The sequence below is a fragment of the Ceratotherium simum genome, chromosome 24 (genome assembly GCF_057802395.1).
Source record: "Ceratotherium simum simum isolate JZ-2026a chromosome 24, ASM5780239v1, whole genome shotgun sequence".
Lineage (NCBI taxonomy): Eukaryota > Metazoa > Chordata > Mammalia > Perissodactyla > Rhinocerotidae > Ceratotherium > Ceratotherium simum.
The window spans coordinates 7,417,245-7,431,240 of NC_141923.1; the positions used below are offsets into that span (position 1 = coordinate 7,417,245).

At 42.2% G+C, this 13,996-nt stretch overlaps 1 long non-coding RNA gene across 1 annotated transcript; it reads left to right on the top strand.

The window, feature by feature from the left end:
• The first annotated feature begins 457 nt into the window (after positions 1-457).
• LOC147913873 (uncharacterized) lies at positions 458-2,963 on the top strand. Its single transcript, XR_015556007.1, has 3 exons — positions 458-547; positions 1,100-1,193; positions 1,394-2,963. It is a non-coding gene; the product is annotated as an uncharacterized LOC147913873 (long non-coding RNA).
• The last annotated feature ends 11,033 nt before the right edge of the window (positions 2,964-13,996 follow it).

Consider the following 13,996-nt stretch of genomic DNA (forward strand, 5'->3'; position numbering starts at 1 on the left):
GAGCACCCAATCTTTTCAGGCTTTGAAAGGTGGGGCTAACCTTCTATGTGGGTCTTTGAGAAGCACAAGTCTTCTGCAGCTGACAAAACCTGCCGCCCACAGGTCCACACACACAGTCAACACAGTCCTGCCCCATGTGAGCGCCCCGACCTCCCCAAGCGGACCCAGTCTCTCCACGGCGGAACCCCACACACTCCACCACCGCCCCACACTCTCCACCCGCTCCTTGTGCACACCCTGCCCGGCTCAAGTCGGCTCAGTTGCCAGGCTGCAGAGCATCCAGTCACCAATCTATGCAGGCCCACAAGTTGCCTGAGGGCTTGTTGTTGGGTGGGGCCAGTCTCTAGGGTGGGCTGCCTGCCCTGGCTGAGCTGGATTAAATCAGTGCTCTAGTGGGTGGGGCAGACCCTGGGCTAGCAGGCCTCAGGGAGAACTCCAATGGCGTCTGTGTCAGCACACCCACACCGTGCCACAACAATGGCCGCCGCCAATGTCCCAGTCCTGGAGAGGTCTCACCCCTCACCGAGATGCACTCAGGGCCTATTAGGTGAGTCTCTTGTCACAAAAGCACTGTGCACCTTTCTTTCTGGTGATTTTAGGATGCTTTCTGAAACGGGTGAGTTTGCACATGGGCCCTTTAAGAGCCAGTTTTAGTTTCCTTGTGAACCGGGTTTTCTGGGGGTGTTCCCCAATGCTTTAGTAGCAGGCAAAGTCAGATATTATGCTGCTGGTCTGGATTGTGCTGGGTCCACAAAATGGCCACAGCGGAGGCGCTCCCCGGCTCAGGGCCCGGCGCCTCCAGGGAGGCTGAGTACCTGTGGGCTGCTCCTGGAGGCCGTGAAGCTCGCGGCTTGTGAAGGCGGCGTTTTTCCTCTCCAGAAGGGATTTTCTGCCTCTTCCACCTCAGATAGTATTATCCGTTGTTGCAGGAGTTCGTCTTATCCAGTCTTCAGTTCTGTCTCAGGGGTAATTTTTCCACGAGTAGTTGTAAATTGGCTGTGTCCGCAGGAGGAGGTGAGTTCCGAGTCTGCTTATGCTGCCATCTTGACTCCGCCTCCATACTCCCTATTCTTAATTCAATTTGGCTTTTTGTTTTTAGACCAGCTAGATGCTTGGGACAGAAGGCAAGCTGAGATTGGAGTCGTGGGACAATGCTGTGTAGAAGTTTGGAAGATGAGCTTTGGATCAGGGAGGTAAATTCTAATCCTGAAATGGTCATTTAAAAGATGTATTACAGTGGACTAGAGGAAATGCTATTTGAAGTACCAATTACACAAGAAGTGCCTAATAAATGCTAGTTTCTGTTGGTATTTTGATCGATTATTTGTAGATGCTTGGATGCAGACAAGAGAGAGATTATCTAATCTAGCCCTTCCCTCCTCCCATTTTACAGAAGGGGAAACTGCTCACACAAGAGGGCCAATGACTTGTCCAAGGTCATGCTGCATATTCACGGCAAAGACTTGGTAAGAAACCAGGTCCTCCAGTCCTAATCCCAACTCTGAGTCACTCCACAAACAGTTATTGAGCATCTTCTATGAGTTCAGCAGAGATGGAAGAAGAGATGGAAGACTTGTCTGTCTGTCCTGCCAGGTGGAGTCTCAGACATCTCTGGATCCCAGGTGTCAACTATGGGATCTGGCACAGAGAAGAAAAGCAGGAGATATTTGTGAAATTGAACAGATGACAGTCCCTGCCTCATGGGGTGAACATCGCTATGATAAAAGCCAGCAAAGGATTTTGAAAGAGTTTAAAGGAGGGTCTGCTCATCCTCTTGCGGTGGGAAGGCTTTCTAGAGCAGGAAATACCCTCTCTTTGTCCTGACGGTCGTGAGCATCTAGCCAGGCAGACAGCAGGGTGGATGTTCCAAACAGACCATACAGTATAAGCAAAGGGCCTTTGAAGTTAAAAAAAAAAAATCGCCTAGTGCTGCAGGTGTAGGTTGGGTGTGGTTAGCTGTGTGGATGAACTGTGTGTTGGGTGGGAGTATGTCTTGAATCCTCCTTGGCTGTGTTTTCTACACACCCTCTGTTGTGATCCGACGATGCACTGTGAGTCGGGCAGTGGAGGGGTTATCCTCCCTACCTTGCAGGATATCTAGGATTTGAGGTGATTGGCCTAGAGAGAGCATTTATTCATCTATTTCTTCATCACACACAGAACCAACTACATAATTCATGGTGGCCAATGCAAAATGAAAACATGGTACCTTTTCTCCAAAAATTATTAAGAATCTCAAGACAGCAACAGCAGAGCATTAATTCAAGTGCAGGGCCCTTCTGAATGTGGGGCCGCATGCAACTGCTCAGGTCCCATGCCCGTGAAACCTGTCCTGGTTCCACAGGTATTTATTGGGCACTTACTCTATGCCGGGAGTAGTTCTAGGCACTGGGGACACAGCAGTGAACAAGCCAGAGGTGGTCCTTCGTCTCCTGAAGCCTAGTGAAGGGAAGACACAATAAACAGGTAAAGGAATGAATGAATGGGATGGTTTCAAATGATGGTCTGATGAGATGTTGTGAAGATCTGGGAAGGAGCATTCTAGGCAACGCTAAAGCAAAGGATGTAAACTGAGAACAAGCTTGGAGCATTCAGGAATAGGCAACAATGCTGGAGTGGCCATAGGGGAGTGAGGTTGTTGTGGCTGGATATTATGGGACCTTGTGGGACACGGAGAGGACTTCAAGTGTTACTCTAAGTGTAGTGGGAGGCACTGGACAGTATTGAGGAAGGATGACCAGAAGGAAGCCAAGAGGCCTCTGTTCCAAGATGGCTCTTCACCAACCTCCATTCCCGATGGTCTGGAGCTCCAGAGCATCAGATGTCTCTAGCTAGTAGTATGGTTCAACGAAGAGTGTTGTGGAGAGGTTTGTATTTGATTGACACATACAAGTAGAGCATTAGATGACCACGTATGTAGCTCTCGTGTAACTCGGGCCCGAGAAACCATGAGAAAATGGGGATAGGTGGCAGTATGACCAGTGGTCTTATTCAGTTCTCTCACTGGCTCTTCTCTGATGCTAAATTTTGTTATAGGGATAAACAGTGTTCTTTTGTTTTAAAATCTTGATAATATGAAAAAAATGCAAGCAATTAAAAGAAGTGAAAAAGTTTATAAAAATTTAATTTTAAATCACTCAGAAGTAACAATTGTCAAAATTTGGTAATCATTATTCTGGGCACATTTATATATATAATGAGAAACAAATTAAAATATAGCTAGAAAGAATATCAATTTCTAGAAAAATTATAATTATGATTTTAATAAAAATCAAATACGTTTTTTACTTAATTACAACAGCAACAGGAAAGTAAAGAACAACTTGATCTTTAGATAAATATTTCTTCTTTAAAAATGACATAAAAGTCATAGAAAAAACTTGAAGTTTTTTTAGAACATCTCAACTTTAAAGAGTATCTATTGATTTTTTACCATGAAAGATGAAAAAGTTATCATGTCTATACTTCCTTTCATCACCCCTCCCTCCATCCCTGATTTTTGTTAGCTATATTGTTACTTTTACATTTAAATTTTATCTTGTTACATCATTTATACAGTTTACGCTTTAAAAAAATATTTATGTGTGTTCTTTAATCAAACATTTTATAGCTGTTTACCTTACTTTTACATTTGAATGGACTCAATGACTTCCACTAGTCTCAATATATCTTTATTCCTGAGTTAATTATTTTTATTTTTAGCATTGTTGACTGGGTTTATGGTCCAGTAGATTTTTTAAAGAATGACATGGCTGCTACAGTCTCTCAGTTATTGCATCCTTGATGGTGTCTATTACTCTTATGGTTAAAGGCTAATGTGGCTTTGCATGCAGTTTGGGGATACTCTGTTTTCCCTCAGAAATTTGTTTATAATAGTCAATTCTGTCATTGAATACGGGGGTTCATTCTGGATAGCTTGCTTCTCTTGTTTAGAGGGCTTTATAATTTTTTTTCTTTTAACCCCTGAGGGGCAGTCATTTCACTGGGATTTAGTTTAATGTTGATCATGTTTTATTATTTTTTTCCTGAGATGTAATGTATTATTTGCTCCATAAAATTTAATCTTTATCTAAGAAAATTTTCTTTTAGGATGTCATTAAATAGTTGTTTGATTATTTTCTTCAGAAGCACCAATTATACATATATTGGCTCTTATTTAGCTCTTTTACATGTATTAACTTCTCTATGATCATTTTTGTTGCTTTTGTTTTCCATTTCATGTGATCTCTTCAAGTTTATTCTTCAAGTTTTTTTTTTATTAATTGTGTTTATGTTTTGCTTGCTTCTAAAATGGCTTTCATCTCTAACTTTGTTTTTTTCATTTCTTTCTTTTCTAGATTATCAGTTCTTTTTGTGTCTGATAATCTCTTCTTTGAATCATTGTATGTCTTCCTTTAATTCATTTATATAGAGAAAAATCCCTTCAAAATTATGTCAAATTATCTCTTTGAGCTCTTTTTCCATCAACTTGGGTACTTCCTCCTGCAATATACATATACATACATATCTTTAAAAATTTATATCTCTTTTCTTCTCCCGTTTTTGGTATTATTAACATATTTTCATAATTAAAATTTTTTCACGCTACCTATAGACAAATTATATGAAGGACAAGGGAAAAGTGAGTTGAGAAAGACTGAACTCTCAACTCTGGGCAAATGGAATCTTTCATCCCATTCACAAGATCTATTATTTCTTTCATCCTGGAGGATGTCTTGCCTCAGTTTTCAACACTGGAGATGTCCCTGTGACTGACAGCAAGGCCACAGATTCTCTGTGCTACAGTTTTGAATTTGCTACCTCCCCTCCCTCTTGGGACTCCACTTGACCTCTGACAGTATTTAGAGGCTAGGAGGCAATGACATGATTACTCCTGGAGTTTGCTCTTTGGGCAATCCATGTTCTTGGATGGGATCTCTAGAAGAGCATTGCTCACCTCCAATATATTTTACATACAACCCTAGATCCTTAATCAAGTAACTGTTGGCTACTCTGCTCAAAAAGTTGAAATTTTAGGGACAATATACTCTGCTTGAGATCAAAGGTGGTGTGTATCTTTGCTTGGCATCTTCCACCACTTAGCTTTAGGCCAGATGATATTTGTCAGGTATGTTCTATAGTTTATGGTTTGCAGTGGTGGCAATTCTCTTTATCATTTGAAGGTGGTATGTCTTCTCTCTTAGTCTCACTAATTTTTTAAAAAATACTGTTATTTTTAGGAGGGTTTGAGAGTCGAGAGTAGAGCAAAAATGCATTTTCTCTACCATCTTCAAGTGAACATTCCTATGATTCTCAGATTAAAAGAGATGAAAATCCAGGGCCTATATATCTCCATATTTTAATTGGTGAAACAGAAGCCAATTTAGCTTAAGAATTTGGACTAAAAGCCAAGGGATTAGAGGGTCAACATTTGCTTTCTGGTCCAAGTTTTGCCAACAGGAACTTGAGCATAACAATGATAATATGGACGATAGCTGATTGCATGTCTACTTTGGTTCAGGCACTCGGCCAGGTGCTTTGTTTGTTTCAATTCTAATCCAAACAACAGCCCTGTGAGGTGAGGCTTGTTAAGCCCATTTTACCAAAGAGGAAAGAGGAAACCAAGAATATGGAAGATCAGTGGACTAAATGACAAACCACTGAGCTTTTGCATTCAAAATAAAGTGAGTTAACTCCATGACCCCACCTTTTCTTCTCTATATGCCATATATTAGGTGTAAAAATACAACTTTAAGATAGTAGAAACTACAGAAAACCCTAGTAATTCTTTTTTTCTTCATGTACTTTTAATTTTCAATGGCTATGTTAATAACCCCTGTGGCTCCTTTGACATCAGGCCCCTACAGCTACTCTTCCTCTGGCTCACTTATCATCAGCATCCGTTCACTAACCAGTTTCCATTGAGGATTATTAAGAGGTGCTTGCAAAGAAAGGGGCTCTTTCCTTTGTACGGTTATAGCTGTTTTTAGCTGGCTCAAGAATTTGGTCTATCCCCAATCAAAGTATTCTGTACCAGGATGAATAGAACCAACTTCAAAAACTTTGTAAACTTGATCTTCAACCATAGCATCCCTTAACTCATTCAAGCATTGCAAATAAAACAATGAGAGGGGCTATACTGAAAATCTGTACACTGTCTTACTCTTCCAATTCTCTGACTTCTCCACAGTACATCTCCCAATCCCTCTCCTCCTCTTGCTATATCCAGCTTTGGCTGAGGGGATAATTTGTCATCTGGTTAGGAGAAGCAAATGAACAGCCTCCTCGCCCTTATCCTGTGTATAAATCTCCATCCTTCAGTGGGTTCACAGGTCTCTGCATACGGTGGTCTCTGTCTCACTCCCAGTCATGGTGGTGGATGCTGTTGCTGTACAGTCCTTGAATATTTTGTATTTGCTTAAGAATAAAAGTGTTTTAGATTTTTTAAAGTATTTTTTAATGAAACCAGAAGTGAGTGTGTCCACATGATCATCAGAACCATTCCCATCAGTGACGAGCAGCCTCAGTCGTGGAAACTAGTGAGACTCCATTGAGAAAATCTTCTGCTTAAATTCAGCACAGCAAGTTGCGTCAGGCCATTCTTAAAAACTTGGTTTCCTCATTCTCCTACCAGAAATACCTACTGGCCCATCCTAAAATTGTATTTCCACATTGGCCTCCTCTAGTACTCTGTGGGTATCTCTGTCACTGCTTTTGCATGAGTCCCACGTAGAGTCCTGTGATACTCTACTATATACATCATATTGAAATGATCTATATGTGGTTCTGTCTTTCTAAGGTATTCCTTGAATTTCCACCTTCTCTGAAAAGCTTGTCCTTGCAGCCTCAGTATCCAGCTCAGAGACTGGAAAACTTAATTGTTTAGAGTGTGTTTCCCAGAGGGCATCATGAAAAGCTAATGTTTATAGAACACTCTTTGAAAATTGGCCTTATTATTAAATAGTGGTGGGAGAGGGAACCTGTCTTCCTGGTGACTCCCAAGCCTGGGCTGGGGTTGCTCCACCCAGGGTCTGCCCATGGTTCTCAGGGTTCTCCGTTCTGTGGGAGGCCACATTTATGACCAGTGGTTACCTGACCTTAAGATGCTGCTTTGCCAGGTCTAAGCCTTGACTTGACTTTCCAGTGATGGAGAAGCCAAGTAGCCTCTCATGACTGTTAAAAACTTGAGCCAGCACAGCATATTCAGTACAGGACTGAGGAGAGGCAATGATCCTCTGCTATAAAATTCAGAAACCGTCATGCATTCATACTCACATCTTGACACAACTCCTAGCGCCCATGCTATGTTACCGTGTCGGTTCCTTCTCTAACGATTTTATAGAAACATTAAACAAAAATAGGATAATAAAATTCACACTGTATAAAATAAGACCATATAACATTTATAGATGCCACTTGCATCTTTGTTTTAAAGAATGTAAAAAGGCATTATGAGAGTTTCATAAAATTCCAAATTTTCAGTCGACAGGATATTTCAACTTCATATCCTCCAAATGTTATTTTTAGCCACGCTTGGTCTTCACAAGGATTCCATGCATTTTGTAGCCACTGAAAATTTTAGCCAGAGAAACAATAAGATCTCACTGGTGTTTTGGGAGCCTCTCCAAGACAGCTGTGTGGAAGATGGAGTGAAAGGTGAGAGAAAGATGGAAGATTCCCTATAATGGGAATAGAAGACAAACCCCTTGCTCTCAAAATTCCTTTATTCTAGTCCCAGGAACCGTCACTCTGAGACTCTAATAGCCATCCTGGGCATTATATCTTCTGATTTCACCACTGCTGCACACTGAGGCTAAATGGGAGAAGGAAATTATGGTTTTCAGCGGCTGGAGGAGCATCCGAAGAGCAAATGATCTAATCTCTTCATTCTACATATGGGGAAACCAAGGACCAAAGGAAGAAAATGGCCTGTCTAAAGTTCCTGGGTCAGTGTGACTATGAAAACCAGCATCTGCCCCCTAATAGTTGGGCTCCCAGCCCATCCCGCCTTGGCCTGAGTGGGAGACATTTAAAGACCCTGACATTCCGGGACTCAGAATCAACTTCCCTGACTAGCTACTTTTTGGCTTAGTTTGGGTAACTGTGTTTCTTCTTTTCTTTGGCACCCACATCCGTTTTTAGCTTTGATAACTGAATATTCCCTGGTTCAAGGCAATCTTTCTTATAGAGCTGACCAGTACTCGATCCTCTGGGATTGAGCTCTACCCAACCTTATTATTTAGGATTATTCCATTGTCAAGGAATGAAATCCAACTGAAACTTCCTTAAACCAAATGAAAGTAGATTTATTGCATTCGGTAACTGGGAAGTCCAATGGTGCTTCTTGTTTCAGACATGGCCGCATCTGGGAGCTGCAGAATAATATCACTCAGACTTGGGCCCTCTACATTTCTCCTCCATGTTGGCCTTATTTTTAAATGGTTTCTCTCCTTATGGTGACCCCCAGAAACTAGCTTAACAACCTCATCAGAAAGAAAGTATCCTTTCCCCGATAATTCCAGTGCTTTCTCTATTGGACCAAAGTAAGGATCACACTTATCCCTTGGTGTGTGGGAGTGGGATAAATCAACCTCACCTGACCATGTGGACTGAGAGTGGGAGAGTGAATTTTCCTAAAAGGAAACCAGGATGCTTGTTATCAGAAAAAAAAGTAGTCTAGTTTGGGTGGGCAAAACCAGCAGATGTCCAAGATGTCTCTCCTCCTTCTCTGTCAGCCTAGTTTGACATCCTCTCCCTGACTATTCTTGGCCTGGTGGCCAGCCCTGAAGACTACTGATGGATCTCTCCAAAGATGACTGCTCTCTCAAACTTTTGAAGATCAGTTATTCACTTTTGCTACCTTCAGATTGGAGTTCAACATCCTCTCTAACAGAGATGGTTCATGTGCTGTTGCTATACTTTCATGACTCTTAACCCTGAATGATAGACAGGACCCTCTCCCAGGACACCACTCTTCCATGACTTAGTCTGGCCCCATGTCCTAGTCCTTCCCTGTAGGCCCCATCCTGGGTCAGTGAATGGGGACATGTCCAGCTGGCATCAGATCCCAACCAATGTTCCACTCCACAGTAAGTTAATGGCTCATTTGGGACATAAAGCCAGTTCTCCAGGCTCTTGTGGCCTTTGCACTATTCCAAGGAGCCAATCACATTAGGAAATCAAACAAAGAAATTAAGACAAAGAAGCCCTGCGTGTGAATATGTCAGCCAGTCTACAGTCAGAAGAGAAGAATCAAAAAACAGAGTCTAGGTTGCTGTTGGGTGTTTTTGTTATCGACGGGCACCAACCTATTGCCATCCTGGGAGCAAGTTCTTGACATACGGGGGAAGCGTTGACTTCATTAATTTGTGTGGGAGTGAGGGGGGAGATGTCCCTGGGAACTTTTTGCAGCCTTGCAGCAAAAGGATGGTGACGATGTGTTTCATATTGAACTTGGCATAAATGGGAGGGATGGGGGTGCTCAGAGATCAGATGGCATTTCCAGTTTGTCTGCAAGAGCCTAATTACTGACCTGACAATCGTTGCTTCAAATAGGCCCGGGAAACAGCTAACTGGTGTATGGAAGCATCTGGTAATGCAATTACCCTGTCAGCTCTTTATCCACTTGTAGCCCTGTCATTAGACACTTTCTCCTTGATATTCTTAAAATGTAGAGTTACCGACCAGAGCAATTTAAAATGATATATAGTTATTTTTGACTCCTCTCCTGTCGAGGGAGAACTTCATAAATGATGTCACAATAAACGGAATGTGAGAGAAATCTCAGAAATGAAATTTGTAAGAGCAGAGACTGCAGGAAGAAGAGAGAGATCATCGCCCGTGCTCCTGAGTGCTAATGAATTAACGGGGAAGCCGTGTTAATGAGTTCCGAGGAGGCGATGTTGTCAGAGGTTGCAAGGTAATAGTGAAGAGTTATGGAGCCAGGAGGCAGAGCCACAAGCGTTCAAAGTGGCCCCCACAGCTGTGAAAGGGGAGAGTAGAAAAATTAGGGGGTAGGTCCCCAAACTAGGTAAAAACTCAGGAAAACAAAGAGGATGATGAAGAAAGATGGGAGTCCCGGGGCCCTGGAGAGATGTGAAATGCTGAAGACAGAGAGCTCACTGCGAAGTTTATAACTGCTTATTTTTCTAGAAATGGGGAAAAGGGATTGGAAGTGAGGAGAACAGAGTCCTTCAAAACTGCTCCCTAATTAGTAGGGACAGTTTGAACAATGGACAGTGGGTGATTGAAGACTGTGGGAAAGCTAGGTTGCCCATTTTGGGGGACACCAGAAGATTTGCAACTGTTTTGAGTTGTGCGTGGAAAAATTTCACTCTTTCTACATTTGACTGAGGAGGGATTTAAAATTCAGAGAGGTTTAATTATTTATTTGCCCAAGGCTCACACAGCTCCCGAGTGGTGCAACTCTGATTCTACCCAAGGTTTTTGAATTTGCTACCAAAATGCAGATCAGTCCCTGGCCCAGATAGCTCACAGCGGAAGTGGAGGAGTTTCACATATTCCAACAACAGTATAATGTAGAAGGCGTTATAGCTGAATTATTGTCCCTAGACTTATCTCCAACTTCGTATCCCACCAGAGTGATATTCCCCCTACCAGATGTTTGTGGGCATCAACTAAGATCAAGGATGTGAAATGTTCTTGTAAACTCCAGAGGTCTCTGGAAAACTGATAAAATCTTGTATGTGGTCTTCTGAACAGCCTTGGAAGAACAATGCTGCCCAATTTATTTAGGTGAAATCTTAAGGTGAACAGGTAATTCTGGTTGTCTAAGTACCAAGAGCAACCACCTCAACTCCAGATTACCAAGGCTTTCTTCAGCACATCTCTTATTTCCTTGCTTCTTTCATTAGGAACCTGTTCAGCATCCACTGCATGCCAGATCCTGTGCTGGGAGTGTGGAGATTGGAGAGCAAAGCTAGAAGTGGTCTCAAGGAGCTTTCAGCCTGGGAGGGGAGGCTAACAATAACCTCTCATGTGGACATCAATCATGACGTGTAAGTGTTTCTCATCTCAGTGCCTACCTTCTCTTAGGTCATCTCCTTCAATTTCCTAGATCAATGTCTCTCTTTTAAATCTCTTTCTTGTCCGTGACAACTTCCCCAATTGCACAAAGCTCAGGAGATCAATCTAGTTCCTGGGTCCTCAGTGCATGCTTTGCACACCTCTGTGGAAGTGCCCCCACATTTTACTGTGATTGTCTTACAGGCTGCTTGTCACATGGAGTGGCTTGTCCACACCAAGAGAGCAAGTAAGTCTGATTTACCCTTGAAAACCCAGCACCAGCAAGGTGGCCAGCGTAAAAGAGAATTCAAGACATATTTGTTGATTGTATGAATTAATACTGGCTGTTTGAGTGAGTAGGTTCTCCAAATTTCCTGTCCATAAGAGACCTAAACGAAATCTGGCTCCTCATAAAAAATGGATTGTAGTCATTTCAGGGGCCCACAAGTCTCAGAATTGATCACATTTCTCTTTTTCTATGGCTTCCAGGGAGCTCAGAGCTCACTTTTAGCAAAATATAGAACCATCTGGTTTGCCTTTCCAGTTACTCACTGAAGCAATAGTATTTTCCTTCTTAGCATAGGATCACACCATAGGATTTCTTCCTGGGTTTAATTATTGCGTAACCATGTCCATTCTTTTTTTCAAAAAGCGGAGTTATAAACTTTTTTAAAAGTGATCTGGTTATTAGAGTGGTCTGGGTGGCCCCACTCCTTAAATGATTTGGTCATTGACTGTAAATTCACTGCATCCTCCTAAATGATAACCTTCCCTCTCTCACTCTCCCTGAGGGTCTCTTAGACAACATACAGTATTGCACACAAGCACATTCAGATGAAAAATCCTATCATTGGTGATAACTTCGAATGATAGAATCTTAATAAACTTTCTGTGTTTGATTGGCTGGGATAACGAGAGAGACATATCATGTGTGATAGCTGCATGACAGAAGATAAGCTGGTCATCATTTTCAGATAAAAATGCCCATCCATCCACAGATTGCAATCAGGAGACTGCCATGGAGTTCTTGATATATTCCAGTTAATTAAATGCTAAATGAAATTCAGAGTTCTGGCTCCTGGAGATTCAACCATCTGCCGCCATGTGCTGCAAAGGCACAGAATAGAGTTCGAAAGGCTTATAGAGGAGCTAGTAGTTGCTCATGAAATACTCGTCCTCTTGACAGCTCCTTTTTTTTCAGAACTCATCTGCAAATCTGGAGTGATGTATGAGCTCCTTTATTGCTTTGATAGCTATGAGTGACAGGTTCTGGGAATCAGGACGTGAACATCTTTGGGGGACCGTTATTCTGCCTATCACACCTAATGTACAATTTATTGAGAGAAAAGGAAAAATAGATAGGTAAGAAATTATCGAAGACATAATAGAAGATTTTTTTCCCCCAGAGCTGAAAGGACACGCGAGTAATTGGATTGAATGAGCTTTCCCAGTAGGGAGCAGAATGAGTGAAAAATGACCATTCCTAGACATGCCAATGTGACATTTGAGACACTGAGGTTAAAGCACGCATCCTAAACATTTTGGGAGAGGTAGTGTGGGAGGGAGAGGAAGGAGAGAGAAAGGAAGAGAAAAAGGAAGAGGGAAAGAGAGAAGAGAGAAAGGGACGGTTTGGGGAGAGAATTGGGGAGGGAGAGAGCAAAGAGGCTCCTGGGATGAGGTGAGGGCAGTGGGCAGAGAGGGCCGAGAGTCACGGAAGAAGGAAGAGACAGTGGTTTATTTATCTAGACCTCCAGTGCCTATAGGACCTAGTACGCAGCAGAAACCAGGTTTCCTAGTTTGTTAAATAAACACTAACTGGGTTCTTAACAGTTAGCTATCATTTACTTGTTTAGCTCTGCTACCCCAGGATCAATCTGATGTACCATCAAGTTGCAGAAAATACGTTGACCAAACTCAGTTAATAAGACTCAGTGCCAGCTAATCAACAAGGTGCTTTGGGAGTTTTTCAGTTTCTCTTATTCAAAAATTCAGCCTGGATTTGTCACCTGGGAGGGAGTCTTGCGTCACCTCACCTCTGAGAGTTTACTGACATCAGTGCCTGCTGGGGAAGCATTAAGGTGCTAGAATATTACAGGAAGAGCTATATTGCTTGGAACTATTTAGACAACGTTTGCAGCAAGGGAAAGACAAAGAATGCTTCTTCTTAAAGCTTGTGAATATTGTATTATCAAATAACACACAAACTCAAAGCAGCAGAGATGTTGGGCTTGGTTGAATTTCTGAGCTAACTAGTCCATTGGTTTTATTTTCTGATTGGTTTATTCATATTCTCCATTGGACAAATATTTACAGGGCACCCACATGTGCAAATGAATACCGTGGGCTGCCATGATGATGTGACGTTCACTTCTGGACGTCTACATGCCCTGGTTCCCTGCCAAGAATGCTTGTCTCTCCTGCTCTGCTTCTGGTCATCTTCGAGACTTGCCTGAGCTCTCCTTTCCCCAGAAAGCCCTTCCTTCCCCTAGACCCCAACCCAGCCAGGGTCAGCTGCTCTTCTGGGCTCCTGGACTACCTCTGACAATGGAATCCCTAGAAACATTCCTATCCAAGGTTAGTATCAGGGAGAGAGTCACTTCTCCTGAAGAGCTGGCTCCTTCTGTTCTGATCACAAAGGTGAAGGATTGCTCATGCTTTCCTCTTTCCCTTGGCTGCCTGGAACTTATGGCCCAGAAATCATATTAACTCTTATACCACAAAGAATGACATTTTTCCTTTCTCTTGTTCTTATTTTCAATTTAATTTTATTTTCTTAACATGCCATCATCATATTCATTTTAAACCACCTTAAATCTTCTGTAGCAATACATAGGGTAGAGGTAAATAAGTATATGTAGATATATAGATGAGAAAATTGGAAGAGACAACACACAGTTTTATGGCCCCCTTGAACTCCTGATAATAACAACAACAATAATAGTAATAATGATAATGATAATAATAATAAAGAGCAGTAACCCATAATATGCAG